Genomic DNA, 14,940 nt, shown 5'->3' on the forward strand with positions numbered 1-14,940 from the left:
ATGAGAATAAAAAAATAAATTAATTAAAAATAAAAGAAAAGAGACAGAGAAAGAACAGTTTGAGAAGGTACAATGAGAACTACTCTTTAAAAAGCTTTACCCAAGGGCTCTTCAAATATCATTCAGTCTCTCTCCCCACTCCTTTCTTAGCCAAAGACCTAGGTAAACAATAATTATATTTACTGCTTCTACATCTCTCACTCACTCCTAATGACTTCAATTTCACATTTCAAGGAATTCACAATTTAAAGGAAACTGCCTGCTACAATTTTACTATCAACTTTCAATTGCCAATTTCACCATTTTTTCCTAAATTCCAATCTTTCTTAATATATATTTGCTATATTAAATACCATGGGCTACCCTTCTTTTCTGAATTATGCTTTGGACTTATGAAAAGCTGAAGTCCATTCTAAGGAAGCAATTTCTAAATATATTTAGCAAAGAATTTGAATACTGTGAAGGGTATTGGAGATCACAGTCCAATCACTCATTTTTCAGAAGAGAAAACAATTTCAAAGAGGTTTGATCAAAATTACAAAGCTGTTGAACAAGAACAAAATATGTCTCCTACATTCTTATTCTTTTTTTGGTTTTTATTTCATTACATGATATATCATTGTGCTATAAATATTGAGATATAAGATCTTCTTGCACTGACTTAATGAAAATGTTTTTGGGACTACTCCAGAAGCATACTGGATGAGAGTTACAGAATGTATGTCATCCTACTCTTTCATCACTTTTATTTCCTCTGAAATTTCTATCTTTTTTATTAAAGATTTTATTTATTTTGAGTTTTAAAATTCTTCCCCTAATATTATGTCCTTCCCCCCCCGCCACAGAAGGCAATTTGTCAGTCTTTACACTGTTTCTATGGTATACATTGTATATATTGATCCAAATTGAGTGTGATGAGAGAGAAATCATATACTTAAGGAAGAAACATAAAGTATAAGAGACAGCAAGATCACACAATAAGATATCAAGTTTTTTCCCTAAATTTAAGATAATAGTGCTTGGTCTTTGTTCAAACTCCACAGTTCTTTCTCTGGATACAGATGGTATTCTCCATTGCAGACAGCCCCAAATTGTCCCTGATTGTTACACTGATGGAAGAAGCGATTCCATCAAGATTGATCATTGCCCCCATGTGGCTGTTAGGGTGTACAGTGTTTTTCTGGTTCTTCTCATCTCACTCAGCATCAGTTCATGCAAAATCCCTCCATGCTTCCCTGAATTCCCATCCCTCCTGGCTTCTAATAGAACAATAGTGTTTCATGACATACATATACCACAGTTTGCTAAGCCATTCCCCAATTAAAGGACATGTACTCAATTTCTGAATTCTTTGCCACCACAAACAGGGCTGCTATGAATATTTTTGTCCAAGTGATGGTTTTACCCTTTTGCATCATCTCTTCAGGGTATAGACCCAGTAGTGGTATTGCTGGATCAAAGGGTATGCAGATTTTTGTTGCCTTTGGGTGTAGTTCCAAATTCCTCTCCAGAAAGGCTGGATGAGTTCACAGCTCCACCAACAACGTAATAGTTTCCCAGATTTCCCACAACCCTTCCAACAAAGATCCTTATCTTTTCTGGTCATATTGGCCAGTCAGAGAGGTGTGATGTGGTACCTCAGAGAAGCTTTAATTTGCATTTCTCTAATAAATAATGATTTAGAGCAATTTTTCATATGACTATGGATTGTTTTGATTTCCTCATCTGTAAAATGTCTTTGCTTATCCTTTGACCATTTGTCAATTGGGGAATGGCTTTTTTTAAAAAAAATATGACTCAGTTCTATGAATGTTTTAGAAATGAGTTCTTTGTCAGAAACATTAGTTTTAAAGATTGTTTCCCAGTTTACTACATTTCTTTTGATCTTGGTTACAGTGGCTTTGTCTGTGCAAAAGCTTTTTAATTTAATGTAATCGAAATCATCTAGTTTGTTTTTAGTGATGTTCTCCATCTCTTCCTTAGTCATAAACTGCTTTGCTTTCCATAGATTTGAGAGGTAAACTAGTCCTTGATCTTTTAATTTGCTTATAGTATTGTTTTTTATGTCTCAATCCAGTATCCATTTGGAACTTATCTTGGTAGATGGTGTGAAGTGTTGGTCTAACATAAGTTTCTTCTATACTAAGTTCCAGTTTTCCCAGAAATTTTTATCAAAGAGAGAGTTTTTTATCCCAATAGGCAGATTCTTTGGGTTTATCAACCAGGAGAGTGCTATAATCGTTTCCTGCTATTGCACGTTGTCTATTCCACTGGTCTACCACTCTATTTCTTAGCTACCACCAGACAGTTTTGATGACTGGTGTTTTATAATATAATTTTGATTTGGTCAGACTAAGGCCCCTTATTTTGTACTTTTTTTCATTAAAACCCTGGAAATTCTTGACTTTTTATTTCTCCATATGAATTTACTTAAAACTTTTTCTAACTCATTAAAGTAATGTTTTTGGAATTTTGATTGGTAGGGCACTAAACAAGTACTTTAGTTTTGGGAGAATTGTCATTTTTATTATATTAGCTCTAGCTATCCATAAACAGTTGTTTGCCTGGTTATTTAAATCTGATTTAATTTGTGTGAGAAGTGTTTTTTGTTTTCCAAAAGTTTCTGAGTCTCCCTTGGCAAATAGACTCCCAGGTATTTTCTATTGTCTGAGGTTACTTTGAATGGGATTTCTCTTTCTAGCTCTTCCTGCTGTATCTTGCTAGTCATATATAGAAAAGTTGAGATTTATGAGGGTTTATTTTATATCCTGCAACTTTGCTAAAATTTCTAATTGTTTCCAGTAGATTTTTGGATGATTTCTTGGGATTCTCTAGGTAGACCATCATGTCATCTGCAAAGAGTGAGAGTTTTGTCTCTTCCTTGCCAATTCTAATTCCCTCAATTTCTTTTTCTTCTCTAATTGCTGAGGCTAACATTTCCAATACGATATTGAATAGTAGTAGTGATAATGAGCATCTTTGTTTCACCCCTGATCTTATTGGGAATGACTCTAGCCTCTCCCCATTGAATATAATACTTGTTGATGGTTTCAGATAGATACTGCTTATTATTCAAAGGAACAGTCCATTTATTCCTACACTCTCTAGTGTTTTTAGTAGGAATGAGTGCCCTTTTATCAAAAGCATTTTCAGCATTTATTTATATGATCATATAATCTCTGATAGGTTTGTTGTTGATATAATTTCTTATACTAACAGTTTTCCTAGTATTGAACCAACCCTGCATTTCTGGGATAAATCCTACTTGATCATAGTATATTATCCCAGTGATAACTTGGTGAAATCATTTTGCTAAGATTTTATTTAAGATTTTTGCATCTATATTCATCGGGAAATAAGACAATAATTTTCTTTCTCTGTTTTAACTCTTCCTGGTTTAGGTTTTCTTGTCTGAGATATGGATTGCTACCCTTGCTTTTTTCACTTCAGCTGAAGCAAAATATGTTTTGCTCCAACCTTTTACCTTTACTCTATATGTATCTTTCTGCTTTCAATGAGTTTCTTCTAAGCAGAATATTGTAGGATTCTGATTGTTAATCCACTCTGCTATTTGCTTACATTTTAAGGGAGAGTTCATCCTATTCACATTCAAAGTTATAATTACTAACTCTTTATTTCCTTCAATGCTCTCTTCCCTCTGTTTTTATTTTCCCCCTCCCCCTTTACTGTATTCTCCAGCATTTTATGTCTGAATATCACGCCCTTCAGTGTGTGTTTTCCTTCCTATATTTGTCCCTTCCCCTTTCTATCCCCTTTCCCTTTTTCCCCTTTCCCTTCCCTTCCTTCTGTTAGTTCCCCCTTTTTGCTCTTCCTCCCTTTCTCTGCCCCCCTCCCCCTTTCCCCTTTTAATACTTGAAAGGTTAGATTTTTTTAAGTTAACTGAGTACTGTGTAAATTAACTTTAAGCCAAGTCTGATGAGAAGAAGATTCAGGTGTTTCTCATCTCCTTCTTTATTCTCCTCTATTATCATAGGTATTTTGTACCTCTTAATGTAATGAGATTTGCCCCCATTCAATCCCCTCCCTACTCCCATCTCCTTCCTGTCCCCCTTTTTAAGGATGTAGTGTTTTTAAATCTGAGTCATAGAAAATTCTGAGTATCCATCACTTCTAGCTAAATACATTCTTCCTAATAGAGTTACAATTCTTGAGAGTTCTTAGAGTCTTTCTCTCAAGTAGTGTTATAGCTAGTTTCATCCCATTTGATAGCAATCTCATGGATAAGTCATGAGTATCCATCACTTCTGGCTAGGTATACTTTCTCTGTTAGAGTTACAATTATCAAGAGTTATGAGAATCTTTTTCCCATGCTGGGATGTAGCCAGTTTCAACTTGCTGGATGGCAATTTTTTCTTTACTCATCCCCCCCCCCCTTTTATAACCTTTTCATGTATTTCTTGAACCTCCTGTTTGATGTCCAAATTTTCTATTTCACACTGGTCTTTTCATCAGGAATTTTTGAAATCTTCCATTTCATTAAATTTCCATCTTCTACCCTGAAAAAGAAGGCTCAGCTTTGCAGGATAGTGGATTCTTGGCTGCATTCCAAGCTCCCTTGCTCTTCGGAATATCTTGTTCCAGGCCCTTCCATCCCTTAATGTTGATGCAACCAAGTCCTGCGTAATCCTTACTGTGGCTCCTTGGTATTTAAATTGTTTCTTTCTGTCTGCTTACAGGATTTTCTTTTTTTATCTGATAGTCCTGGAATTTGGCCACAACATTCCTTGGTGTTTTCATTTTAGGATCTCTTTCTGGAGGGGATTGATGTATTCTTTCAATAACTACTTTGCCTTCTAGTTCCATGATATTAGGACAATTTTCCATCACTAGATACTGTAATATTAAGCCCATGCTTTCTTTCTCTTCATTTTTTCCAGGAAGTCCAATAATTCTCAGGTGGCCCCCTTCTTGATCTATTCTCGAGGTCATTGGTTTTGCTGATGAGGTATTTTACATTTTCTTCTATTTTTTCTATTTTTTGTTTTTGTTTAACAAGCTCTTACTGTCTTATGAAGTCATTAGTTTCTGCAGACTCCATTCTTTTTTTTAGAGTGGAGTTTTCTTCATTAACCTTTTGTAACTCCTTTTCCAATTGTTCAATTCTATTTTTGAAAGAGCTTTCCATTTGACCAATTGAGGTTTTGAGACAATTATTTTCTTTTTGCATTTGCCCAATTGAGGATCTGAGAGAATTATTCTCATTTTGTATTTGTCCAAATGATGATATGAGAGAGTTATTCTCATTTTGTATTTATCCAATTGATGATCTGAGAGATTTATTCTCATTTTGTATTTGTCCAATTGAGGATCTGAGAGAGTTATTCTCATTTTGTATTTGTCCAATTGAGGATCTGAGAGAGTTATTCTCATGGAAATTTCTATCTTTTTAAGAATGTTTATTTAGGTTTAATAATCTTTGACTTAAAAATTATGAATATTTGGTATGATAACATCAATTTAAAATATTTTTCTTAATTATCTTAAATAATTAATGTAATAAAGAATTCATATGACAACAAATCTGCAGCATTACCCCCTGTTAGTTGCCTTGTCAATAGCTACATTTTGCCATGTTTTTCTCTTCTTGGTTGTCTTTTTCCTCATAATAATAATAATAATTTAATAGGCAGTGAGAATAGTTTTAAGGCATTTGTACTAAGGAATATTTTACCTGGAAGGGATGGTGAAAATCTTCTAGTATGATTTATCAAGGAAATTAAGGCCTAGAATTTTGAAACAACTAGATCAAAGTCATGAAGTCAGTAAATGGTTAAGATAGGACTTAAAGTCAAATCTTCTGAATCCTAGTTCAATGCTTTTTTTTTTTTGCACCATGGGAGAAATTCCTAAATGAATGAAATCATGGATCCTTATGAGTATTTTGAGTATCATTATCTTCATTATCAACACCATCACCACCATCATCATCATATTATCTTTTTCTTTTTGGGTTTTTTTGGGGGGGTTAACTGATTTGCCCAAGGTCACACAGCTAAGTTATTATCAAATGTCTGAGGTTATATTTGAACTCAGGTACTCCTTACTCCAGGGTCAATGCTACTGTGCCACCCAGTTGCTTCCATCTCATCTTTTTCAATGGAATTGAGATTAAAAATAGTTCTTGTATAGTTTACTAACCTGCTATAGTATTCTTTAATATTTTGTGGATTATTGAACACATGGGTTTCAAGCCCCTACTTTTTTTGCACTTGAATAAAAATGTTGAGATATAAGCTCAATTTCTGTAGACTCATGTCAAACATCTTTGGAATTACTCGAGTAGGACAGATATGATATTTATGCCAAACTATTGCACCACAGTCTTGATTTCATCTATGAAGTCTCTATCATTTCAGAAGTATGTTCCATTTAGCTGGAAGATTATGATTGTCTTATATAATGATATGCATTGAGATTTCCATTTAAAAAATTTTGTGTGCATTAATATTATGTCTAGACAGTTGTGGGCAATAGTTCTGCCTGTGATAATGATCTGATTGAAGCATTGGTTATTAATTGTATTGTCAAATATATTTTGATTTCTTTATAAGAGATCTGTTGTCTGTTAATTTTTGAAATAGGATGAGATTCCATTTAATAAATCTGGTCACTATGGTTTGTCTTATTAATGATGATGATGATGATGTTTTTCCTTCATTCTGATAGAGAATTATGACATGAGGAAGATGAAGCCATACCAAGGACATAAATTGGATTTAAGTAAGGGGATGCTACACTAAGTCACTAGCCTCACTTTCTCCTCCAGAAACCATCTGGGTCCAGTGACTAGATATGAATCACATTGACTTGACATGAACCTGTATTTGAGACAGTCAGGATAAAATGACTTGCCCAAGGTCATACAGTTAGTATGTGTTAAGTGTCTGAGGCTGGATTCGAAATCCTGTCCTCCTGACTCCAAGGCCTATGTTCTATCCACTGTACCACCTAGTTACACTTTTGTTATGTTTTATTATGTAGGTAACAAATATTTACATCCTAAAATGATGTGGTATTCAGTTTCTACAACTTCATTTACATGATATTCATTGATCATTAACAGAGTTATTTTCAGTATTGAATATATGTAATTGAAGTTAGTTTCCTTAATGACAACTTTTGTGTAATTTCTTTTAGCAATGACTTGATTCTGAATTCCTATTGTAAATTCTTCCATTTCCAGAAATAAATCTTCATGATTCAGACATTTGTTCAATGATCTTGTGTAGATATATTGGTGGCTGAATTCAGGTGAATGTCAACTATTTAGGACTTTTTGATTGGACTCATATACATATATATATATATATGTATGTAAATTATATGTATATCTTGCCATTGATTTCTCCTTTATGACTTTCTATTTAAATTGCCTCGATTGATTGTGTCACATTCCTCCATTGCTTCAATTTGCCCTTTGGATTCAAGTTTAAAACCTTCATTCTTATTTTTCCTTAGCATACCTTAAGAATTTTATACCTATCTCCTTGTCCCATCTCTGTGCTTCTAGTTTTGCAGAGAGGGTAATTTCAGTTAACTATCTTGAAATAACTGTTCTGTCATTCATTATATTGATGGTGTTTAAGATTTCTGCTTTTCATTTTCGTTAACTTGTATATTTGTTATTTCAGACTTCTTAGAGTCATACAGATGACCAGAAATTTTCCACATTCACCATTTCCAGGAATTTTCTCTTTCCTTTGATTCCTTTCTTTTAAAGACTTTGTCTCAAAGTTTTTGATTGATGTTGAATTATCTTTCCCTCTTTGAGTTGCTTTGACTCTCTGAATTGCCTTAGCCTTTTAAATTTTGTTTTTAATTGCTAACATATATAATTATATATGTACATTTATACAAATATATATATTGCTAAATATAGAATTTCTAATACACCTTTGAATTTTTTATTCTAGTCTACATATGACTCTTTAAAAATTCCTTTAAAGTTGGTGATAAAACATTCAGCTTTTCTACTGAACATGGATAAATATTGATATACTCCCCAATATCATTCCACATACCTTTGATAGGTTTACCAAGTCTCTTCTTCCCAATTATATTTTATGATTATATTTAATAACATTCTTTGTTATCTCTATTTTTACTTCTGCATCCTTTCTGGGACAGCAGTTACTGCAGTTGGGGTGCAAATTTTGAAAGATTTTTATACACTTTCAAAATATTGTTTGATTCATTTAGTAGTACTGATTATAGAAAGTATTATCTTGAATCACTCTGTTTTAGTATAATTGAATTATTAGTTGATATTCATGCAATCAAACTCAAAAAGTGTCTTTGAAACTCTAGTCTTAAGTATTTCATTCTCCTTTTCAAAGTCCTTTGAGATTTTGGTATTATTATTATTTGCCTTTTGTTTCATTATTAGGTAGCACTTCTGAAGTTTGTATTTTGTGGAGATTTTTTAATTCCTGTATTTTTCAGGGTTAAGTTATTCCTCTATTTGTGTGCTTATTTTATCCAATCTTGATTTAAGAACATGTTATTCCTTACTACTGGTTTCGCTTGATCTGTCATATGGTATTGTGTAATTCTGAGCAGATTCTAACATTGACACAAAGCAGTATGAAATCCTTGCTCTTAACTAGTAACATCTGGATCTAATTTTAAATCCAAGGACTAGGACATAATACAAGGATGCATATTGTCAGTCCATTGCATCCACACTCGTTGTTTGCTTGCTATGGTGTTTAGCACCATCAGCATTCAAGCACTTATAGTATGTGAGGTATTAGTATTTCTGATTTGTTGAATGTATCTTGCCTTTTTTGGTACCATATAAGGAAGGAGTATTACTTACTTCATTCTTCTTCATGTCAAACTGATCATCATGAGGTTTCCACAAAGAGTTAGTCCATAATTTTGTGTTAACCTGTCTGTTTCTTAGATTCAGAGAATCAGTTGATTATACTGAGCAGGATGCTAACCCAGTAAGGTGATCAAGTCAGTGAATAAATATTATGTACCAGGCACTAAGTTCTGGGGTTACAAAAGTAAAAATATGGTTACTAACCCCAAAGGGCTAACATTATAATTTTTATGTATTCCTACAATACTTAAAGTATAATGAGAGGTAATCTCAGAGGGAAGGTATTAGAAGTGGGGAATTAGGAGTGGGAAAGACCTCCCACCTCCCATGGAAAGTAGCATTTGAGCTTTATTTTTCAGGAAAACAGGGTAGTCATTGTTTTACCAATGCCCTCTTGGTTAACATTTCAGCATCCCTGCCAAATCTTCCCAGTTATTATAGTCATTTAAATGGAAACAGTATTCCATTTGATTATATCACTCTGGCTGATAGTCATTTACTTAGCTGTTCTTCCACCCACTTAGCTATGACAATATGGATAAACATTTGGACTTTTTGATATTTTTCTGGCCTGTAGAGTGGGCTACTCAATCAAAAAGGCAATGTTGGAGTAAGCCAGGAGACTTGTGTAATAATATGGTTTTCAAAGGAGGAAGAAAATACAAAGCTTAGGCCAAGAATACTCATTCCCTATTGATTCCTTAGTGATTTCAGGTCTATGGAGCAATTTGTAAGTAAAGTTTTATAGAAATTTGATCTTTTGGGTGCAGCTAGGTGGCGCAGTGGATAGAGCACCGGCCCTGGAGTCAGAAGTCCCTCAGTTCAAATCCGGCCACAGACACTTAATAATTACCTAGCTGTGTGGCCTTAGGCAAGCCACTTAACCCCATTTGCCTTGCAAAAATATATAAAAAAAAAGAAATTTGATCTTTTATTGTGATCATTATTATTTTTGGTCACCTGAAGTCTGTCCCTTATATGTTGACACCAGCAAGGGCCCAAAGGAAGGGGAGGGAAAATTGAGTCCAACAAAATACGGTTGTAAAAACTTTGTTTTTTGCTTTGTGCAAGGTAATGGGGTTAAGTGACTTGCCCAAGGTCACACAGCTAGATAATTGTTAAGTGTCTGAAGCCAGATTTGAACTCAGGGACTCCTGACTCCAAGGCCAGTGCTCTATCCACCACACCACCTAGTTGCCCCTGTAAAACCTTTGGATCCTTAGAACTATCAACTGAAAATTCATTCAATTTGCTAGAGTTAATCCACAAAGGCAAAATTTAGGTATATAAATATTCATTAATGAAAAATATAAATAATGAGACTATGAGAGCCTTGTTGCCATTTGCAAGGTTTTGAGACCAATTTGTTAAGTGAGGTGCTGCTATAATTCTATTTTAAGTGAAAGTTTCCAGTGCTACAATGAAAAAAGTAATCACTGTCACAAACCTCAGCAGTCAGAGACAACCCCACACTACCCAACTTGCTGGTGCTTATGATGGCAGGATGCTGAAAAAATCTTGACAGACAAATGGATTGTAGTTTTAAGTGCTAAGAGATTTAATACAGATGACAGAGAGAAGAAACAGATCTTTAAATAGTGGTGGGAGGGAAGATTCACAACCATGTCCTCAGTGTCAAAATTTTGCTATGAGGTAAAAATACAACCATGATAGAAAAAAATTTAAAATGTCACAGTCATTTTTTGGGTTTGCTATATTTAGGAATTTTTTTAATACACAAAAAACCCATATATCAATCTAAATAAGTACATATACATCTATATATGTGTAAATTTGCCTATATATATATATATATATATATATATATGTATAAATGTTCTTTCTAGCAAAGAGAGGTGCAAATGTCTTTGAGATGGAGACCAGATGAGCAAGAACAAGTCTGAACATTGTACTTCAAATGCCATTTTCCTTTTGTCTCTTTCCTGCCTCTCTGCCTTCTCCCTTCCCCACTCTCTTGTTCCTTCTGTTTCTCTCTTACCTGTAGAGACAACAAATGTTACATACCTGGCTTTTAAAAGTTTTTAAAATATGGTGAAATCCTATGATAATCTCAAACTCATAGTGAAAATTCTAGCATTGTTCCTGACAGGTTTTTAGGGGGTAGGAGTTTTGAAGTTAAAAACTTTTTATCCCTTCATCGTGGTTATACAATAGCAGTTATAGATGTTTGGATTTTAAAAATATCTCCTCACTGGATTCAAGTCTTACTGAAAACAGAGCTGTGAGCTCTGAAAGGTGACCTAGAGAAGGCAATGTGCTAATAAGTAGCAGATTGTTCAACATGACCTAAACCCTTCTTTTTTTGAAAAATGGGATCTACAAAGGCACTTGGTAACATGTTTCATAAGGACTTAATTTTGCTCAGCAATAACAGGGCCATTAAATTTGCTTAGAGTCTGGATTACAAGAAAACAGGAAAATTTTTATTCCTTGTTATTCTGGCCTCAAAGCAGAAAATCTTACTTGCTATTTCCCCACCCCACCAAAAATATTAAAAAGAGAAACTTAAGAAACTGGATAAATCTCAGCATCCCCCCAAATCTAAATACATATTTACAATAAAAAGGTACTTTGAATCTCTCCATCTAGATACAGATGCTTCATGGAAGAAAATAGGAAAGTAACTCATGGCCAGAATTATTGCACAGAGAGCCTTGAGTTGTTCAGAGAGCAGAGTGTGTGTCTGTGTGTGTGTGTGTGTGTGTGTGTGTGTGTGTGTGTGTGTGTAGTGCAAGTCTGTTTGTGAGAAACAGAGAGACAGTATGTCAGACTGAGGGAGAAAAAAAGACAGACTGAGATAGACACAGACAGAAAATTCAGATAACATTTTACTAAAAAGTGTCCTTGTTTAAAAGTACTCATGTAGACACCTAGGATCGATGCCAATCTACCTTCCCCTCTACCTTCAAATTCAGTCTATCTTCATGGGATTCAGGTGAGGTGAGAGTTATTCCTGAGGAGTGGAAACCTAGATTCCAGAGGGCTAAAACTTCCACATACCCCACCAACAAGATCCATCAATTTATCAAAATGAGAACTAGCATGAGATCAAAATAAAACCTGGCAAAATATTAAAAGAAAGTTCTTGGCTCCCTTTAATTGGCATGGATATAAGGGATCCATGGGGCATGAGACTGGATAAGTGGAATGAATCAAGATTGTGGAGAACATTGAAAGTCAGATAGAGGAGTTGTTGCTTTGACATAAGTTGAATCTGATCTTTGTGGACATGCTTAAAAGAAGACTCAAATAACCAGGTTTTATTACCTACTCTAGGGAATCCCACTTTTACTTATTCCTATATCCCATTGGCACTTTAGACCATATTCCATGCTTTTATGGAAAGAATTGGATTGCTACAGATTAATTCACTCCAGCTCATGTCACCCCTGAAGAAATAAATATTTTTGTTTTGATGTATTCTCTTTACAGAAGGGAACATTAGTACACTGATGGCTTAAGTTACTCACCCTGCAAACAAGGCTCAGGTAGACCCCCTAGGGGATTGACAGGTAAAACCTCTTTTCTCACTTGGCACTAAAACAAACACAACAAATGACAAAATTGCTAGTAAATTCTGGGCGTCCCCCCCCCCCAAAGAACCCTGGCCATTTTGAAGTCTGTGTGACATACTTTCGTTTGATTTTAAACAAATCAATGTAGTGATTTATTCTGCAATATTTTCAGCTAAAGTTTTTTCCTCTCTCTCTTTAATTATTGATATTATTTTGGGTATAACATATTGTCTGAGATTTTTGTCATTTTTGATATTTACAGCAGAATTTATTTTCCTTCCTTTAAATTATTTTTTTTTCTCTTTAAATGAAGTAAGTCTGAGTGGGATACATGGGCTCTGGTAAAGTGTTTGGTATTGCTTGCCTATCTTCAATCCCTTCTTTGAAATATGATCTTTCTGAGCAATATTTCTACAACCTCCCTTGGCCTTCCCTAAAGATGGTTAGTGATCTTTCAGATGCTGCTGGCCAAAAACAGTTCATAATCTCTGGTTGCAACAATAATTTCCCATGTTTTAATTCTGTTCCCTCTCTTCCTTATTCAATGGCTTGATTATTTAAGGCTCTTAAGAGAACTAAAACACACTCCTCTGTGAGATACAGTGTAACACCATTGCTCTCCATCTAATGTCTAAGGCAATTGAGGTTGAGTAAGAGATACAAGATGGATACAATCTTTCTATAGGATGGAGTTGCATTTGAGATTCATAGCACTTCCTTCTCTCCTACCACAATTTGTTAGGAAGTTGGTGACAATGTCAATGTTAATCAATTAACGAAGGAACTGACATTTATTAAGTGTTTACTATGTGCCAGTCACTGTTGTAGACCATGAAGACACAAAAACAGATACAAAATAGTCTCTTATCTTCAGGGGCAAAGAAAATCAAAACATTTATTCTGGATTCACTGAGATAATGGCAAGAGAAATACACTTTATAAAGGCCTGGAACTAGGCAATTTTTTTGAACAGCCAGAGATTTTCTTAAAGTGTATTTGATTGAAATTTCCCTTACCTCAAACACTTCTTTTCCTGAGGTGCCCATTGCCCTCCTGCTAACCTTTGTCTAACAAAGGACCATCACCGATGCACCCTAACTGCCTAATAGAATTGGGACTGTTCAATTAAAAATATCTTAAATACTACTTCAATATTCCACACATTGGGTTTTACCAAAGATTCAATCATGTCCTCTAAAACAAGCTTTACATGAATATAGACTTCCTATTTGCCTTTGGGTTATTTCCAGGAGGGCAGCTAGGTGACACAGTGGATATAGCCCTGGCCCTGGAGTGAGAAGGACCTGAGTTCAAATCTGTCCCCAGATGCTTGACATTTACTAGCTGGGTGACCTTGGGCAAGTCATTTAACCCTATTTGCTTCCTCTTTAAGGCTATTTTAAGTTGTCCTGATTCATATCTGGCTAGTTGGCTCTGGAGGAAATCGTAAGGTTGGTGACAACATAGCACTTCCCCTCTCAAGTCCAATTCATGGGCTTGTCATGGCATCACCTCCCCAATGTCTTGGTCTTCTATCAGAATGAAGGACAATCATCATCATCATCATCAATTTTCAGGAAATGTTTTGCTCTGAGTTACCTTTCTATACTTGCCTAAAATTCTTTTCATTAGTGTGGCTAAGAAATACTAATTTTAATTTAGTTAATTTATCAGAGGCCTCATCATGTAGTGAACTGAATCTTGAATTCAGGAAGATCTAGATTAAAAACCTACATGGTTGTGTAAACATGGTTTGTCATAGAACTTTTACAAACTTTAGAAAACCATCTGAGATAACAAGTCATAGTGGGAGGGGGAGGAGTTTGCATACTCGGAGTTCTGCACTATATCTTTCCCCATTCTCAACCCTCTCCCCACACAGCAATAAACTGAGAGAGGAATAATACACTTGTCAGATATCACTTTAGCATGAATTTAATTTATCTTACCATCTAATACTCTAATTTGGAGAAAAAGAGATAGCATGAAGGATAGGTGAATTTTGAGGGAAAGGAGGAGACTAAGAACCATAGAAAGCAAAGAAAGACTTTTGAAAGAGTTGTATTACTTGCCTAATGATATGCTTCTTTATTTTCCTAATGTGGAAAATGAGGGAATTGGACCAGATGCTCACTAAACTTATTTTTTAAGATTTTTAAAATTTTTATTGATGTTTTCTTTTCTTTTTTGCTATCATTTTTTATGAAATGTATTTATTTATCATTTTCATCCATTTATAAAAGCTTATTTCCAAGTTAAAACATTTCCCTCCACTCTCCCTTTCTAGCCCTGTTCCCCTCAATGGGGAATAGTCAGGCTAGCCTTTTACATATATATTTTGTTAAATATATTTACAAATTAGTAATATTTGGCATGAGGAATTGGGATTAAAGGAAAGAGATACATAAGAGATAATTTTTATAGGGTGTTCATCAGATTTGGAAGGGTTTTTTTTCTTTTTGTATTGTTTTGTTTTGTTTTTCTTCCTCTGGTTAGGGATAATATAGTCTATAACAAGTGAAATACAATTGTCCTCTGGAATTTTGAGAGGAATTG

The sequence above is a fragment of the Macrotis lagotis genome, chromosome 1 (genome assembly GCF_037893015.1).
Source record: "Macrotis lagotis isolate mMagLag1 chromosome 1, bilby.v1.9.chrom.fasta, whole genome shotgun sequence".
NCBI lineage: Eukaryota > Metazoa > Chordata > Mammalia > Peramelemorphia > Peramelidae > Macrotis > Macrotis lagotis.